Below are 17,443 nucleotides of genomic sequence, written 5' to 3'. Positions count from 1 at the left end.
ATATCACGCATCGAAAAAAGAAAAAAATTAAATTAAAATTAGAAAGTACTATAGTATCAAAGAATAACCTTATAGCTATGTAAAAGAATAATTTATTTTGAACCTCTGATTTTTTTAAAATCACAATGCATAGGTTGCTTTTAAAATTCTATGTCCTTCATTTTGTGTCATTCCAGGTATAACTTTTTAAATGATATAATTTTTTAAATTAGAAAATATACTACAGAGACACATCTCAGTTACTACACATTTATGTTTTCTTTATACTCTTAGAGATCATCAGTTTAGAAGACTGTATCTGTACCCACAATGTAAGGTGAATATATAAGACAACTTTTTAAATGGTGCTGCTTTTTTCTTTACTAAATGATATTATGTCCTAAAATATACAAATAATTAAATTCCAATCATATGTTTTAGCTTTAAAATGTATCATAATAGAATCCTGACATCTCCCTAGAATTCTAATTATGAATTCTAACTGAATGCTGGATGTTTTTGTCGAGAAACTCAATCGAACAGATGGAGAGACATTTAGAACAAATACCATACTTTTATTATTTCTTATTCTTAGAATATTGTTTAGGTTCCCAATCTATTTGATAACCTCAAGAATAAATAACCAAGTTTGTTATCTTCCAAACTTGCTTCTACTCTTGACTTCTTAATTACTACCATATCCCCAGAAATTAGTCCAGGTAGCTCATAATCATTATCTATTTATTGCACGCTCACCCTCACAGATAAATCCTGTAATTCCTACTTCCCCAAAGCTTTTTTACTATGTTTTTTCATTCCTTTCTCTTATGTTATGTTCATGTCATCACATTAAGTAGAAACTTTCCTACATTCAACCTAGAAATCTCTAACAGCTTCTTTCCTGTTTATTTGTAATGTTTACTACATGTATTTCCCGATTGGTTACCTAAGATTCAAAATGATAAATGTCCTCCAAAATTTGCATTAATCATATTATTTTATTCCCTAAAAATGTTATTTTTTTCATGACTTATAGTATTATCTGAAGTCCAAAAAAATAAAACTTTAAAAACACAGTAGATCTCAAGGTAAAATTGTCTTCAAAAATATTTGAAATAATATTTAGTAAAGATTTAGAGTCCTATTAATGAAAGTGTGGAATAGATTCACCTGGAATAAAGAGGAAAAAATAACAGAAGGACAATTGTAGTAAATACAGTAAGAAAATACAATCTCAACCTTATCACATTAGGAACGATGTTATTTCAGACCAACATAAAATCATAAATTTTGAGTCAATTGCACTGAAATCAAATTGCCTTTTCACTATATCTAAATTTTCAGATTTAAACCTTCTTCAAGATTTTATATGCTTATAAGTATACTTTGCAATTATTAAATTTGTCCTACTCAATATGATACAAGTCAGTGGAGTACTGTAGCCCAAACTGGCAGGTTTTGTAAGCCTAAGAGGAATGTTTGTTGTTACACAGATGGGCTGAGCTGTTGAAGTTTATAGGTTAGGGCTAGAGTTACTAGCCATCATATTCTGTATAGGGCAGTCCCATCTCTGAATATTTTCAGATGTTTTAGGAAATGGTTTTATAAGTTAAAGGACTATTTTTAACATTTCAAGACTTAGCTACACTTGCATATTAATATATACTATTTTTGCATGTTTATTTCCAAATATACTTTGAAGTTTTTAGTAAGGAAATTATAGCAGGCCCTCAAAAAATTTCATCTAGTTCAATTTTGTTTTATTATGACATTGATGAGAAAAGAATAATAATGATACTTCACTAGGGCCTCTGTCTGTGTGGAGTTTGCCCATTCTCCCCATGTCTTCCTGGGTTTTCTCCAGGTACGCTGGCTTCATCCCACATTCCAAAGATGTGCATAGTAGGTGAATTGGTGTTTAAATTTTCCTGGTCTGAGTGAGTGTGGGTCGGTGTGTGAATGTGCCCTGTGATGGAATTGGTTTCCTGTGCAAGGTGAGTTCCTTCCTTGCATCCTAAGCTGCCCAGATAAGCTTTGGCTACCCAGTATCCTGAACTGGAATAATTGGGTAAATAATTATCTGACTTGTTTTTTTAACCTTTCTTAAATGTACGTATAGCTCACATTTCTTTAAATGTTTAATATCAGAAATATTTTGGTCTTTCTTTAGAAGTTTGGTGATGTTTTTGTGACCAGAAATATGCCATAAAAGCATAACTCTTGTTTAGATCAATTAGCTTATGGGAAAATTGGTTTTAGTATACATTATTTTACTTAAAGTTGCCATTTCCAAGACCTTAGGTGAGCACTCGCTGTACTTCATAAATTGAAAAGAGACTTTTGTTTCAAATGAAATTTTACCGAGTTTATTTCAGATTTCAGAAAAATCATCGCTTTGGTGCCACCAGTATTTGTGATATTTGCATCACTCATAAAATCTGATATCAGTCTGTGTTCATAGCTCTTACATTCTTAGCAATAGTAGTTTAAGTACAAGCATTTGATTTCTGCATGATAATATCAGGCTTAGTCAAGCTCAAGCACTTATACACTGCAATACAAATTATTGCTTAATAAGTTACTTATCTTTTCCCTTTATGTGATAGAACATGTACTTTCTTTGTTTTAGGTTATACACATTTCATCCATGATTTTCATAGGATATTAATGAGAATTTTTGTAAAATGTTTGTTATACAAGGAAAATAATGTGACACCAAATGCTGGTGAGGATATATGTCAACAGGAACTCTCATTAATTTCTGGTGGGAATGCAAAGTCTTACAACCACTTTGGAAAATAGTTTGGGAATTTCTTATAAAATAACCTATCATCTCCAAATTATCCAGTGATTGTACTCCTTGATATTTACCAAAATGAGTCCATACAAAAACATTCAAGAGATGTTTATGGCAGCTTTACTCATATTGTCAAAAATTGGAGACAACCAAGATGTCCTTCAATAGGTGAAAGAACAAACTGTGGAATAGCCATACAGTGTAATATCATTCAGTGATTTTTTAAGTGATTTACCAATCCACAAAAACACATGGATGAGCTTTAAATGCACATTAGTAAAAGAAACTAGTCTGAAAAGGCTATATACTACATGATTCCAACTACGTAACATTCCGCAAAAGTAAAAATACCCAACAAAGAGATCAATGGTTGCCAAGATTTCAGGGAAGAAGGAAAGAAGAGATGAATAGATGCAACACAGAAGATTTTTTTTAGGGCAATGAGACTATTCTATATGATCCTGTAATGATGAATCCATGACATTATGCATTTGTCAAAACCGATAGAACGGTACAGCACAAAGAGTGAACCCTAATGTAAACTATAGACCTTAGTTAATAATCATATATCCATATTGGTTCATCAATTACAACAAATGTACCACACTAATGTAAGATAATAATAGGAGAAACCATATGGAGGCAGGAAGTTATGTACAATATGTACTTTCTGCTCAATTTTTTTCTGTAAGCCTAAAACTGCCATAAAAATAAAATATATTACTTTTTTGCGAAAAAGGCTTAATGGTCTGATATAGTTGAGATACTATTCTTTTTAAAGTCAGGAGGAAACTAAGTAATATATGGAGTTTTTTAAACTCATTTTTGTTATCCTACATTTTTCAGGCAATATAATGGGGGGAAGCATAAGACTTTATAACCAATGCTATTGTTTGAATGCTTATATGCCACCAAAATTTGTATGCTGCAATAAAGTATCCAATATGTTGGTATTAAGAGGCAGTTCCTTTGGAAAGTGACTAGCTGGTGAGGTGGAGCCATCATGAATGGGATTGGTGTCTTTATAAAAGACGGCTGAGGGAGCTGGTTTACCCTTTTGCCCTTCAGCTATGTGAGGACACATAGCAGGCACCATCTATGAGGCATGAGCACCCACCAGACATCAAATTTGCTGATGCCTTGATCTTGGACGTTCCAGCATCCAGAACTGTGAACAATAAATTTCTGTTGTTTACAAATAACCCAGTTTAAGGCATTTTGTTACAGCAGCCCAAACAACCTAAGACAACTGGTTTAAATCATGTTTTCAAGTTGAGTTTCTAGATTAGCTACAAATGGTTAATTAATGTCTAATAGGGCCACCGATTTTCAGGGTTATCTGTTCCACTGAAGAGAAATTATTTGAAGGGCTACTGTATAAAATCTATGAGTTATCACATAAATTTAATCAATCTGGGAATTTTCCTTAATACGAAACAGTGAGGTTAACTAAGTATACATTTACACAGATGATAGTTGAACAGATGTTAATTCATGTGACATTGAAATGATGTGCTGCCCATCTTCTTGCGTTACTCCCAAATTTCACATACTTTTTTTGACCTCTTTTAAATCTGAATTTATTAAAGAGGTTTATAGGAACACTCTTGTTCCTTAAAATGGTTTTCCCTTTTTTAGAAGACCTAAATTTTAAGTTTTAGTTGATTTAACATTTTGATTTATATAACAACACTTTGATGAGTAGCTGGAAATTTGTTACTGGTTTCCTATATAAACATTCCTTCACTTGGATCTCACATCTTTTACTCTATCAAGTAAATAAATCGAAAAGGTGCTATCTATAAGAGTATGAAATGAAGGTTGACCACATATGGCTCTGAAATGGTAAATGTCATGAAATAGCACCATAGTGACATTAGATGGAATATATGCTTTAAGTGTTAATATTTGAAATAATTTCAAAAATTATGGGAAATTTTAGGAGTTTATTTAAAAATAATTATTAATATTCACAATATATTCTTACAAAAGATCAAATTTTAACATTACATTATATCTTGGTTAACTGTATTTCTACTTCAGTGTTCTCTTGGATCACTCAAATTGGATCTTTATTATTATTGTTATTAACAAAAGTAGTAGTAGTAGTATCGTTATTATTTGGTTCATGGTTAACTACCAAAGTTTGATCAAGATACTATAAAATGGAATTCAATTTTTATCTCACATAACCCATAAAGGAAATACCAACATGAGATGCCATCACTATTTTTTTCATAAAAAGAACACAACTAGTTAGTAGTAAATTTAAAATAAACCTCTAATGACTATGTCTTTATGATTGAAATTCAAATAATTTGTGTCTATCCTAAAAGAAAGCTGCTCAAAATGACCTCCCATCTCAGAGAATATGCCCATGTTGGACTTTCCCCCAATACTCTCATAGTCATTTAAACTTGTTTGATTTAAAATTGAAATTAATCTTTAGGAGAATTATTCCTTGAGAACTGTTCTAAAGTAACATTCCATTCACCTCACTGCCAACTCTCAGATTCTACTACTTGAATTATCTCAAGACCTAATGTAAATTTATGTTTTTATATATCTCCATATGGAGAATAGTTAATTTTTTAAAATGAGGAGATTCTGTAAACTGGCTGGAACTTTTGTGGGCTAAGCCTTCTCTAGAAAAAAAATAACTTTTAGATAAATTTTGGCAAATACAGAGATATTCTATTTAAATCCAACATTTTCAAAATTCCTAAAACACCATATGAAAATCGAAAAGTAAATCTAAATTTATGGGTAGCAAACATATTTAAAATGCAAGATTTTCTATTGAACTGGCAAGAAAGAAAAGACATCCACCTTCAACTTGTTGGAAGGAGATCTTTTCAATAACAAGTTTCTATTTCATTCCCAGGTTCATTTTGTTGAACACTTCCCTTCTTTACAAACTATGAGTATAGTAAACATTACTATACTTTATATGTTTCTTAGAGTATGAAGTAAGTTGTTATGAGCAGGCTTAGGCTAAAACACAGGAAAGAATAATTTAGTGTTTTAAGGAAAGAGTTTGAGGTTAGAAAGATTTGGCTTCTAATTACAAACATACTACTTGTCAGTTATGTGATCTTGAGAAATGTATATTGTCCAACTTTCACTATGATAATCTTTAAAGTACATTTAATGATACATATTAGTGCATAACAGTACTTCAAGACATTATTTTTTAATTTATTAAAGTTATTAGTTTAGTAAATGAAACATGGTATCTGCTCAGTTGTTCAAGTAATGGTTGTTACTATGTCTATTGTAGTATAGAACAACTGTAACTGAGTAAGCACATCCTCTTTATTTCTAAGAAAAGATGTTCTAGAAGCCAACTTGAGTTTCAAAAGTTTTTTCTGCTTCATAATTTCTTTAAGAATGTCCCAGAGACCATGTCTGGTTATAAGATAATGAAAGGCAGTGATATGGTTTGAATATTTGTCCCCTTCAAATCTCATGTTAAGATGTGATCCCCAGGCCGGGTAAGGTGGCTCACGCCTGTAATCCCAGCACTTAGGGAGGCCCAGGTGGGCGGATCATGAGGTCAGGAAATCGAGATCATCCTGGCTAACACGGTGAAACCCTGTCTCTACTACAAATACAAAAAATTAGCCGGGCATGGTGGCAGGTGCCCCTAGTCCCAGCTACTCGGGAGGCTGAGGCAGGAGAATGGCGTGAACCCAGGAGGTGGAGTTTGCAGTCAGCTGAGATCGTGCCACTGCACTCCAGCCTGGGCGACAGAGCGAGACTCCATCTCAACAATAAATAAATAAATAAAATAAAAAATAAATAAAAAATAAAAATAAAAATAAAATGTGATCCCCAGTGTTGGAGGTGGAGCCTAATGGGAGGTGTTTGGATCATGGCAGTAGATCCCTCATGAATGGCTTGGTTCCATCCTCAGGGTAATGAGTGAATTCTCTCTCTATTAGTTCCCATGAGATCTGATAGTTAAAAAGACCTCTTTCTTGCTCTCTTGCCTCCTTTTTTGCCATTCCATGTAACACGTCTGTTCCCTCTTCATCTTTTGCCATGAGTAAAAGCTTCCTGAGACATCACCAGAAGTCAGGCAGATGTTTGTGCCAAGCTTACACAGCCTGAAGAACTAAGAGCCAAATAAACCTTTTTTCGTTATAAATACCCAGTCTCAGGTGTCCATTTATAGCAATACAAAATAGACTAACACAGGCAGGAACTGGAAAAGAGAGAGGAAAGGCTATAGTAAGCTGTCATCTCCCTTTTTTACACCTCCAGCTTGCTTTCCACCAAAGCAAATTTAGAATAACTAAGGCTCTAACCTATTGCCAACCTGCCTTTTTTTGACTCAGATGCTCCAGGGGAATAGGCCAATAAAAGGAATGCAAATTCATTGAGATTTTCAACTGGGGAAGAGAGACTGCAGCCTTGAAACAAAAATAGAACATCCTTTTCAGAGTTTTTTTGGGACAATAATGCAATTGGATGCCTAAAGGCTAAGAAATGAAGGAACCAAACATAGCATTTATACCATAAACAATATATTGGGGAAAAAAGGGATAAAGAGGAGGAAATTTGCCTAGCTTCAGTGTGAAACTGAGTCACTGAGACTTGGGATGAGATGACTAGGACATATGATAAAGGAAATCTGACCAGAAGAGACCATGTGAAAGGAAGAAAGTCAGCACAGCATGGTTGCCTAGCACCCTGGGCAAGCTCCTAAATCACCATCATCAGAAAAAGAAGTGGGAGCCAACTTAAAGAATGGTATTAACATGTTTTCTTGTCACCAGCTGTGGACTTCCCAATGACAATTATCAACTCAAACTCCAAGACATTTCTCAGCAATAAAAAACACTCTGTGGACAACCATTTTCAATAACTTGGACACTTATAAACCCAGTCCCTACATTACAAATAAATACAGTGAGTGGTCCATGATTCTTAGGATTGTAGTAGAGTGGAGAAGGAACGTCATGAGCATCAGTCTTTGAATGGGACTGAATTAAATACCAGCTTGAATTTTCCTTGAAGCCAGAAAAGCAAGAAAATTCTACAATAATATGTGCATAATTATTAACTCCCCAAATGCACTATAAATACTTTCAAAAATTAAGGAAGTGGTCGGGACACAGTGGCTCACACCTGTAATCCTAGCATTTTAGGAGGCCAAGGTGGGCAGATCTCTTGAGGCCAGAAGTTCAAGACCAACTTGGTCAACATGGTGAAACCCCATCTCTACTAAAAATACAAAAATTAGTCAGGCATAGTGGTGGTTGGCTGTAGTCCTAGCTACTTGGGAGGCTAAGGCATGAGAATATCTTGAGCCCAGGAGGTGGAGGCTGCAGTGAGCCAAGATCACACCACTGCACTCCAGCCTGGGTGACAGAGCAAGACTCTATCTCAAAAAAAAAAAAAAAAGGCAAATGTTACTTGACAAGTGCTGGGATATAAGAAGGTAAAGGCTGGCCAGGCGCGGTGGCTCACACCTATAATCCCAGCACTTTGGGAGGCTGAGGTGGGCAGATCATGAGGTCAGGAGATCCAGACCATCCTGGCTAACATGGTGAAACCCTGTCTCTACTAAAAATACAAAAAATTAGCCAGGTGTGGTGGCGGGCACCTGTAGTCCCAGCTACTCGGGAGGCTGAGGCAGGAGAATGGCGTGAACCCAGGAGGCAGAGCTTGCAGTGAGCAGAGATTGTGCCACTGCACTTCAGCCTGGGCGACAGAGCGAGACTCCGTTTCAAAAAAAATAAAATAAATAAAAATAAGGTAAAGGCCATGAATTTGATGTCTTTATTTTCCTAATGTGAGTATTCTAGGAACATAGTCATTAGTCATGTGATTGTTTTCAAGTTTGCGGTCAAGTTAATTTAAAAAAAGTCATTCTTGGCGTTTTTCTATGAAAAAGTTACGGCCCTGTGTAACCCAGATATACTATTTTGGCATAAGGATCATTTTGAGCTAAAGGCACTTAAAAACAACAACAACAACAACAACAATGCAAGATGGAGACCCTGACTCTCCCCTCTTTTTTCCTGAAAGCAGAGGATAAAACCCTTGTGTAGATTAACTCCCTGTACCAGAAGGAGAGTAACATTCTTATCAAGAATGGGAAGTGGGGACTAAGATAATTCTGTAAAAAACAGATCTTATTAGAATAATTTTTTATCATTTCTTAGCCTTCTCACCTCGTTTAGCTACTTTTCCTCAATTGCCTCTGTCTAACCTACAATCAAAGCATTTAAGTTTTGCCATTTCTTTGAGTCATCATTTATGAGAGCTCCCATGTTCTATAAAACTTACATAAATGTATATACTTTTGTTAATCTGTCTTATATCAATTCAATTATCAGGCCCAGCCAGAAACCCTAAGAGGTCAGAGATAAAATATTGCCTCTACTACAGGACAATAATACATAAAGCAAAAATTTGAAGAAAAATTTTAAAAAGCTAAACTTTGAAAAGTGTGTGCTATAAAGCCTAACACTGACAGATGCTCCGTTAGAAGTTGATGCTGTTAAATTCTTTGTATTCAACCATATTTAAACTTAAAAAAGCTCCCTCATTAAATAATAACATAAAATAAACAGCAAAGAAAAACACACCAAAGCTAATCATTCATTTTAAGGGATTTCAAATTTGGCCTCTTTTTGTTCTATTTAAGACATAATTTATTTGCAAATATTCTCTATCATGAGGAATAGTTTCAAAAAAGTGTATATTATGGTAAATTTTTTGTCAGAAGTAAAATGATCATTAAAATGAGAACATATTTGCTTTCATGGTATTGTATTATTTGCTTAACAATTTACCTTAATAATATTTTGTATACCAAAACTCTGAAGACAACACAATATTGCCAGGCGTTAGTTACTAAGTTAGATTGGTTTTCAATCCTGAACTTGGCACATTATATCTCAGCATCCAGTTCTTCCTCACACAGACAATGATAATAAAACAAAGCTTGTCCTGCCTATCTCAGATGCAAGGTGAAGGTAGAATACAGGATGATGTATATGAGAATGACTTGCATACCACACTACTGGGAATTATTTTAACCAATTTATCTGATGAATGAGAAGGGTAATGGTAGGATGGTAGAAATAGACTATTTTTAAACTGTTTGGATTTGAAGGAAGAAAATTACCAATTGCTTTGTTTACTGCAATTCCTTCTTTATCTACATATGCTTTTATGTTTTAAACTTAAGCTTCTTCAATTTAATCAATTCAGGTTAAAATAAATTGTAAGCAATACATTTAAAAGACTCAGATAAATATGACTTTAAATAAAAAAGTGTTATACTATTTTTGCCTAACTAAAAGCTGAAAGTTCAGCACTTGAAGCATTGAAATATTATGTTTATTAGCAAAATAAATTTAAAATATTAAAATATTTGCAATATTTTAGCACCCTTGTATTTTAAAATACAATCAAAGTAAAATTAAATTTCAAGACAAATGTGATGTCATTTGGCATTATTAAATTTAATAAATTAATAACTATTTAGAGAACATATATTTTAAAAGGGAAATTATTAATTTTAATTTTACCAAATTCAATATTTTCTAAGTTCATGCATAATTCATCTGTGCAAACAAGATGTACAACATTAGAAAAAAATATTTAAATATATAATTAGTGAATTATAATATTCAGATTCTCATTATTTTAATACATTAGTTTCCAAACATATTTAAATAATTTACTTCAAATTATAATTCAAAAAATCTGCTTCAGGTTATATTTTTGCTTTATAATACTATCTAAAGTTTGAAGATTTCTGTGGAAAACACTACTTCTTTTAGAAAATAAATGAGTCTTTAGCTTAATAAAAATCATAATTCTAGGCCAGGCGCGGTGGCTCACGCCTATAATCCCAATATTTTGGGAGGCCAAGGCAGGTGAATTGCTTGAGGTCAGGAGTTCAAGACCAGCCTGGCCAACATAGTGAAACCCCATCTGTACTAAAAATACAAAAAATTAGCTGGGCTTGGTGGCAGGTGCCTGTAGTCCCAGCTACTCGGGAGGCTGAGGCAGGAGAATCACTCGAACCCGGGAGGCGGAGGTTGCAGTGAACCAAGATCATGCCATTGCACTCCAGCCTGGGCAATAAAAGCAAAGCTCCATCTCAAAAGAAAAATCATAATTCTAATAATCTAATTTCTATAATATTTACTCATAGATGAAATACTTAATCAGTTAGAATGTGTTTTAATTTTTACCTGTCTCTGACCTGTCTCTAAGGTCTTCTAAGACAAATTTGACTTAAGCAGTTACTTTGCTGAATGTAATGTCAAAGGAGGCTTACCGATTTGAGTTCAATAAGAAACCCATGAAGGTCCATTCTTTGAATGAAGTCTCAGGGAGAGCATGTTACAGCAGAGACAATTCAGCATTTGATGAAATTGTAAGTAAAGTTTGCTTTCGCATATCCAACAATGTTCAAGTTGTCTTTCTGTAAACATTAAAGAAAGTATTTGAAACTATAAAATACCTAGAATAATTATTCAACAATTCCTTGCACATTTTATTCAGATATGAGTAAATTAATAACCAGTGAGGTAGAATTATGTTTAGAAATTGATTTATAAGCAATATTTTCATACCTTCTTGCCTAATATTATGTATTTACCTCTTTCCTGGATGAATAAACTCAGACCCCTCATCTTCCATTGTTACCTCCCATAAGGAAATTGAGTAGTAATTTTAGAAATCTTCTCAACAAAGTATTGAATTGCTTTTATAAGTATTTAGCACATAATATTGATCTATATTTCAAGAAAGAAAGATGGTATAAAAATACCAAAACCTTGATATAAAGGTTTGACACCCGGTAGTGATTATAGTGAAATTTAAAGAAACATAGAGATACGTTTTCCTTCATTTTCTTCTTTAACTTAGAGGCAAAAATTAAGGGAAAATATGTTATGTAACATTTAATTATTTGTACTACCATAGGAGCCTGAGACAAAGCAATTGATTATGCAGGAGGAAAAAACTCTTTAAATAAAGTGAAGAAATTTTTGAAGGGAGAAGAAGAAATATAGTTTTATCAAATGTTGTTAATAAGTCAAATAAGTCTGACATTGGATTTAGTGACCTCCTTTGTAATGGAGATTTTCATGGATTAATGGCAAAAGCCTAACTGAATATTTTCAAAAGAAAATAGGAGGAGGGGAATTTAAAACTATGAGTGGAAAATACACAAACACACACACACACACGTACACACACACGCACACACCCATACAGTTCAGTTTAGTTGTAAAGGAAAGGATAGGAATGCAATGATAGGTAAAAAGGAAAGAGGGTCTAGAGTAATGTTATTATTATTTTTAAGATTGGAAAATAAAATGCCACATTTGCATACTATTGGAAAAGTCTGAGAAAAGAGGGAATATTTGGAACCTGATATTTTGTCAATTTCCTTTGTAAGGTTCATTGCAGAGGTTCCTTGGTGATCCCATGTCCTCCCACTGGGCCAGGACTCCAGATGACCCAGAGGGTCTAAGGTTGCAAAGTCACTGCAACCAGCACTATAAAGTCGGCAAGGAGAAGTCATGCTGCCAGAGCCCTGATCTAGGACTGGTGACTGGAGTGAACTGGAACTGCGGACAGCACCTGGCTTTTCACTGTGATCTTGGTCAGAACCTAGAGAAGGTCTCTCTACCAGAGATCCAGGTTTCACTTCATCTGCAGCTACCGCAGACAGTTCTTCAAACAAGCTGAAAACGCCCTGCTCAGGCACTCACCACAACCCGGTGCTTAGCCGCTCCAGACTTCCTAAGCCTCTTCAGCTGGTTCCACCTGTGTTCAGAGCAACTAGGAAGTGAGAGAGGCAGAGGCAAATCTCCACAAGGGGAACAAAACAGATAAATCCTCCCCTGTCTTTAGGAGAAATAATTCTGGAGTACATTCCAAAGTTCCTGGACAGGCCCAAGGAGGATTAAGCCCCAGAGGCCGACAGCACTTAGCTATAAACCCCTCCCCCATTTGCTCTTTCCCTTCCTGAACTGCCTCTACCTGCTCCCTCTGACCTGCTTCCTGAGTTCGCCTTCTTTGTGGAACACCTGCACCAGATCTTTGTCCTGGCTCTGTTTTATGAGGCATCCAAATTAGACAATGTCCAAGGATTTTAATTATAACATTACTTGCAATGACAAAAATAAAGCCAACATTTAAAGCAGTGCAGGAATAGGTAAATATTGTGATATAGCATTATTAAATATTCTGTAGTCACCAAAATTTTTTTGGAGAAAGTATAAGACATTCACAAAAGCTAAATCTAGGGGTGTATATATGGTTAGGTTTTATTCTATTAATTCTTTTCTCTTATTACAGTTTCTTAAGTCATTTATGCCCTTTTTAAACATGAAAATAAAATATATGTTAATTATGGAGATAAATACCATCAGCAAAGCATAAAATATGAAGAGAAAGTCTGCATATCCTTTTTCTTAAGTGCAGGCAAATTGAATAAATGATTAGGTTTTAACTGGGTGAAAAGCTACAGTAAAAAGGTAAAATATATTTCAAAGAACTGGAATTATAGCAAATATGCAAAGAAAAGAAACGTAAAGTTAATAGCATCTTTCAGAATTTTTGATTCATTTTAATTTATGTAATTGCATTGTATTGTGTAGTGACCAAAATGATATATTATTGAAGGTAAATACCATACATGTGTAAAAGTATGTAAAAAGATTGTCTTCTTGCAGTCTTGTTATCTGCTTTAGTTTATCGAACAAATATCCATATTTATTTGATGACACTGATATCTTCATCGTTTTAATTTCTTTAGTTGATGACTAATTTAGAAGCCACCCATAGATCTAAATCATTACACTGTTTCTTTTTATGTTTACTGTTTAGTCCTCATCTATGCCATACATCAAAATTAATGTTTTTATGAGAGGGTAAGTGCATTATCAGAATCATGGCATGCTAATAAAATGCAGCAAGTTCTTTTATTATATAAATGTGTAATCTATCTGCATGTTGCCAGAGAAATCTTTACAATCTATTATTTTAATAAGTCAAGTGTATAAAGTCTTCAACTGAAAATAATGAATTACAATCCAGAGTAAAGAGTAGATGACAGAAAGATATTTAATCATCTTATTTCAGTAAGAAATAAGGTGTTTTAAAGAACGGTAAGAACATTCTGATACTGTTTGTCCTTATAGGATCTTTGTATTTGACTGTATAATAGAGACTGAGGAGATAACATGATGCCACGTACAGTGGTACAGTGGCTCAAGCCTGTAATCCCAACATTGGAGGAGTCCAAGGTGGGTGGATTGCTTGAGCCCATGAGTTTGACACCAGCCTGGGAAACATGACGAAACCTTGTCACTACAAAAAATATAAAAATTAGATGAGCATGGTGGCGTGTGCCTGTAGTCTCAGCTACTTGGGAGTCCTTGAGCTCGGTGAGATGGAGGCTGCAGTGAACCGTGATGGTGCCACTGCACTCCAGCCTGGGCTACAGATCAAGACTGTCTCCAAGAAGACAAATACATCATATATTAGACCATAATGACCCATTTGTCAAATTCATAATGATTCCATGGATATTTGGAATTTCTATGACATAATATCAATTTTATTTCTGCTTATATGCAAAATATAAAACATAAATATAATTTCCCAACTAGATAAAACAATGAATAACATTTAAAAAGGGAACAAAAATATTGTAGAATTTCATTAAATAATAAATTCATTAACTTTTTATTGTTTACCTTTTATTCTGCAAATATTTACTCAGCACCTGGTAAGTTGCAGACAATGTTCGGGGCACTAGATTACAGTGGAAAACAAAACAGGACAAAGTTATTGTCTTCAATTTAGTGAAAAGACCGTGTGCAAGCTAAAATTAGAGAACAACTGAGAACAATTAGAGAACGATTGTGTGAGCAGGAGAATAGCTGTGGAGAAAAGTAGGGTAAGGAAGGGGGATAGGATGGGTAGAGGGCCAGAGCAGTACTATAATTTTTAAACAGAGTGGTAAAGGATGGCTTTACCGACTGAAATTAGTGCAAAGGCGTGACAGAGGGGAGAGAGACAGCAATGGAGAAGAATTCTCCGAGCAAGACAGTGGAAAGGCCCTGAGGTAGGAGCTGATTTGGTGTGTTGGAGGACTAGCAATGAGACCTCCTCATTTTAAAGCAGAGTCAACGAGGGAAAAAGAGGCAGATGTCTTTGAAGAGACAATGACGGATTGTGTTGGATTTTGTAGACCACTGCAGGAAGTAGCCTGTACTAGTCACTCAATTACTCCTTATCAGAGTACTTACAGTTACAAATCATCCTTTGCTTTTCCAAAATTGGGACTTGGAGTCTCTATCAGTTAAACAGAATAATCTTCATAAAGATTCAAGCCTCTTCATTAAATGAAATAAACCAAGCAACCATGATCATGCAGTATCATGTTTGTACTGAGAAGTGGCAGTATCTATAATAACCTTAAGTTTCCTGATCAGAACCATTGTCAGCATGTGGAAATTAGGCTTGTCTCTATCCAGAAATTTTAAGCACTATTAAATTCCATGCATTTATAAAATTCCAACTAATTTCAATTTACTATCATCAAGGCAAAAACTTTTACTTAAACTATCACCTTTGACAATTGCAATCTAAATGCTAGTACAAATTATAAATTTGCTAAACTATGTTCATTCATTGGCGATCCCAGCAAGAGATACACATTCAGAATGCTAAATTCCTATTAAAAATAGGAAGAAGAAAGTTCACATTAAAATGTGAATTTATTTTATTACTTGCTAATTATTATTCAAAATTTATGTAAATATTTATAAAGATATAAAACATAAATAAGCAATTGCTACTATACAGCATCTGTTATGTGTAATGTGTTGTACAAATCACTTTACATTTATTATCTCATTCCTTAATCACAATAGGAAATATATTTTTAAATAAACTTTTAGAACATCTTTAGATATTCAGAAAAATCTTCTGAAGACGGTATAGCAAATCCCTGTATAACCCAGTAACTAATAAATTTATCTTATTATTAACACCTTACTATAATTATATTTGTTGTAATTAATTATATTACATTAAATAAAGTTTATATTTTATTTAAATTTTCTTAGTTTTTACCCACCATCTTTGTCTATTTCAGAACCCCATCTAGAATATCACATTACATTGTACTGTCAGATCTCCTTAGATTCCATTTAACTGTGACAGTTTCTCAGACTTTTTTTTGCTTTGCATAACTTTTACATCTTGAGGAGCATTGGTCAAATAAATTTCTGTAGCTTGTTTCTAAATTGAGATTTTTCTGATGGTTTTTATTATTAGAATGGGATTTTGGGTTTGGGGGAAGAAAATCGAAAGGGTGAAGTGTCGCTTTCATTATATTCCATCAAGGGTACTCTTAGGGTTGAATTGTGTTCCCTCAAAAAAAATTTATTGAAGTCCTAACCCTCGTTACCTCAGAATATGATTTTATTTGGAAATAGGGTTGCTGCAGATGTAATTAGTTAAATTAAAATGAAGTCACACTGGATTAAAGAGTGGGTTTATAATCTAATATGGCTGGTGCTCTTTTAAGAAGACAGCCAAGTAAAACCAGAAACAGAGACAATGTCATGTGATGACTCAGGGAAAGATTGATGTGATGCAGCTGTAAGCCAAGGAATGCTGACGATTGCCTTCAACACCAGAAAGTAAGAGAAAGGCATGGAACACATTCTGCCTTAGAGCCTTCTAGAGAGCATGGTCCTGCCACCTTCATTTTGGGCTTCTGATCTGTAGAACTGTGAGGAAATATATTTCTGTTATTTAAATCACCTAGTAAGTGGTACTTTGATACAACAGCCCTAAGAAACTAATACAGTTACATAGTATTCGTATGACTTATTGATGTTGATGTTAACCTTAATCCCTAGTCTCTTGTAGTGTTTGTCAAACACAATGATGCAGAATTAAATCCTAGCTACATAAAATTAACTGTAGTAATAAGGGATCACTGCAATAATTTTGTAGCCACCTTCTATTACTATTGTGGTGAGCTCACTGTTGCAAGTACCTGCTTAAAGCATCATGTGATGCTAATCATCTCCACATGAGCAGTTCTCCACAGTAAATTGCATATCTCAGTAAAAACTGTTCTCTCATGGTTCTCCAGTATTTTTTGTTGTGTATAGTGCAATACTGTAAACCGTGAATAACCATGAAACCAAAAGGAAGTGCCAGTAGTGATGCCAAAAGTACTTCCAAGAAGCAGGCAAAAGTAATGACATTACAAGAAAAAGTTGAATTGCTTGATATGTACTATAGATTGAAGCTTGCAGCTGTGGTTGCCCATTATTTCAAGATAAATAAATCTAGGGTAAGGACCGCTATCAAAAAAAAAAAGAAAATAAAATTTGTGAAGGCATCACTACAGCTATGCAAGCAGGTGCAGATACCTTACACTTTTCATGAAATATCTTTTCATCTTAGAAGCTTTTATGTGGGTGCAGCATTGTTATAAGAAAGGCATATCCATAGATTCTAATATGGTTCAAGAAAAAGCGAAGACATCAGAGACAACTAAAATCTAAAGGCTTTTCATTGTAATAATACAGTATATAATACATATTCAAAATACGTGTGAATGAACTGTTTAGTCATAAGAAGGCTTCTGGTTAACAG

Source organism: Gorilla gorilla, chromosome 3, assembly GCF_029281585.2.
Source record: "Gorilla gorilla gorilla isolate KB3781 chromosome 3, NHGRI_mGorGor1-v2.1_pri, whole genome shotgun sequence".
NCBI classification, from domain to species: Eukaryota; Metazoa; Chordata; class Mammalia; order Primates; family Hominidae; genus Gorilla; species Gorilla gorilla.
The sequence above is the reverse complement of the archived record's forward strand: the minus strand, read 5'-3'. Positions refer to the sequence as shown.